Below are 3,082 nucleotides of genomic sequence, written 5' to 3' on the forward strand. Positions count from 1 at the left end.
ATTGTAGGATCTTTGTGGCTGTCTTAGCTGAGGCAAAATGCCCTGCGTAATCCGATGCATGGCAATGGTGTATTACTTGCTTCACCTCTTCCTCTGGAATGCATCTTCGAAATAATCTGTCCTTACCTCTCTTAAACAAGAAAGGCTCATCCCAAAAGTAATCTCTAACATCGTGGAAGAACTTTTTCTTCCCGTTGTAACTTAGCTCCGGGGGTATCACCTTGGCAACCAAATAGTTGACCAAAAGTAGTCTCTTACATCGTGGAAGAACTTTTTCTTCTCGTTGTAGCTTAGCTCCGGGGGTACCACCTTGGCAACCAAATAGTTGACGTAGTCTGCATACCAAGGGGTCATGTTCTTGATTTCCAAGGATAAGATGTGTTCTTCCCTTAGTGAATCATCGATTGGTACAATTTCGGGTATTTCCAGTCTCGATAGATGATCCGCCACTGTATTCTCCGTTCCTTTCCTATCGCGGATCTCTAGATCAAACTCTTGCAGAAGCAACACCCATCGGATCAACCTTGGTTTAGCATCCTTCTTCGTGAGCAAGTACCTTAAGGCAGCGTGATCCGTGTAGACGATGACCTTAGAACCCACCATGTATGATCTAAATTTCTCGAAGGCAAATACTACAGCAAGGAGTTCTTTCTCCGTGGTGGAGTAGTTCATTTGAGCGTCATCGAGCGTTCGACTTGCGTAGTATACGGCGTAATGCTTCCCATCTTTCTTTTGTCCCAATACAGCCCCGACCGCGAAGTCGCTAGCATCACACATTAACTCAAAAGGGATACTCCAATCTAGGGGTTGAATGATCGGAGGTGAAACTAGTGCCTTCTTCAATATTCCAAATGCCTTGTGGCACTCCTCATTAAACTCAAACGGGACGTCCTTGCCCAAAAGCGCAGTCAAGGGTCTCGCTATCTTCGAAAAATCTTTGATGAATCTCCTGTAAAATCCGGCGTGACCCAAGAAACTTCTGATCCCTTTAACGTTGGTCGGTGGCGGTAACTTCTCAATCACTTCCACTTTCGCTCTATCCACCTCTATCCCCTTGTCCGAAATCCGATGACCAAGTACAATGCCCTCTCGCACCACCGGCGTGACCCAAGAAACTTCTGATCCCTTTAACGTTGGTCGGTGGCGGTAACTTCTCCATCACTTCCACTTTCGCTCTATCCACCTCTATCCCCTTGTCCGAAATCCGGTGACCAAGTACAATGCCCTCTTGCACCATGAAGTGGCATTTCTCCCAATTTAGAACCAAGTTCGCCTTGAGACACCTGTCTAAAACTCGATGGAGATTGGTTAGACACGCATCAAAGGAGGGTCCATGGACGGAAAAATCGTCCATGAACACCTCCATAATGTCTTCAATGACATCGGAGAAAATAGCCATCATGCATCTTTGAAAAGTTGCGGGTGCATTGCACAATCCAAATGGCATGCGTCTATATGCAAAAGTGCCGTAAGGGCATGTGAATGTTGTTTTCTCTTGGTCACTCGGATGGATAGGAATCTGAAAGAAACCGGAGTAACCATCGAGAAAACAAAAATAAGAATGCAGTGCAAGTCTCTCTAACATTTGGTCAATGAATGGAAGGGGGAAGTGATCCTTACGGGTGTTTGTGTTAAGTTTTCGATAATCGATGCACATTCTCCATCCCGTAACAGTTCTAGTTGGTATGAGTTCATTGTTTTCATTTGGAACGACCGTGATTCCTCCCTTCTTAGGTACGACTTGCACCGGGCTAACCCAAGAGCTATCCGAAATCGGGTAAATGATACCCGCATCTAACAATTTCAAGACCTCTTTCTTGACCACTTCTTTCATGTTCGGGTTTAGCCTACGTTGATGTTCAAATGACGATTTGGTATCATCTTCTAAATGTATGCGATGCATGCAAAGAGAGGGGCTAAGACCCTTAATGTCTTCTAGAGTGTAACCTAGCACTTCCCTATATTGCCTAAGCAATTTGGTGAGCTTTTCTACTTGATCCTCATCTAATGCATCATTAACGATAACGGGATAAGTAGAATTTGAGCCAAGGAAGACATACCTAAGCTCTTGGGGTAAGGGCTTTAATTCCACTTGTGGAGCACGTTCGGGGTCCCAATCATCGTATGATTTCTCTTTTGAACCTTGAGGTGGGTCAAGAATGGTATGGGCAGTTGACAGGATGCTTCCGAGGTCCAAGTCTTCATTTCCAGTTGAAAACGAGCTGGTTGCCCATTTTTTGGGCGGGTCGCTCGCTTCTACAGTGTCTGGATCATTTTCGCTCAGAGAAAACGGGCGGGTCGCCCATTTTGACGGGCGGTCGCTCGTTTCTACAGTGTCTTGACCGTTTTTGCTCAGACAATTCGAGCGTGTCGCCCGTTTTTTACACTGGGTCGCCCGTTTTTTGTTCCAGTCGCTCGCATGAACAGTGTTACTGCTCAGACAAAATGAGCTGGTCGCCCATTTTTCGGGCGGGTCGCTCATTTTGTTCTGCACTTCAGCATCAGGTCTTGAGAGTGGGCGGTAAATGGACAACGGCATCAAACTCACACTAGCTCCAAGATCACATAGTGCCCTATCAATCTCAATGTTTCCCAACTTGCACGGTATAGAGAAACTTCCCGGATCAGACATCTTCGGGGGAAGTTCATGCTTTGTGATGGCCACGCTAACTTCGGTGCTCAATGCTACAGTCTCCTTTTTCACTACCCGCTTCTTCGTCAAAATATCCTTGAGGAACTTCGCATATGAGGGCATTTGGAGGATTGCCTCATGGAAAGGCATTGTAATCTCCATCTTCTTCAGCATTTCCGCAAACTTTCCAAATTGGATGTCCTCATTAAATTTCTTTAAGCGAGAGGTAAAGGGTATCGGGGGTACCTTGGGTGGAGGAGGAATGTAGGCTGGTTCTTTCTCCTGTTCTTGTACCTTAGGAGTGTCTTCCTCTACATATTTTCCTTTTTCCTCTCTTGTTAGCCTTGGAGGTGATGTCTTCTCAACCATCGGGGGGATGATCTCCGGAAGTTGTTTCCCACTCCTTAGCTACACTGCATTGATGTGCTCACGAGGGTTCACCTCGTTCTT

This window comes from Tarenaya hassleriana, unplaced genomic scaffold (genome assembly GCF_000463585.1).
Source record: "Tarenaya hassleriana unplaced genomic scaffold, ASM46358v1 Cleome56, whole genome shotgun sequence".
NCBI classification, from domain to species: Eukaryota; Viridiplantae; Streptophyta; class Magnoliopsida; order Brassicales; family Cleomaceae; genus Tarenaya; species Tarenaya hassleriana.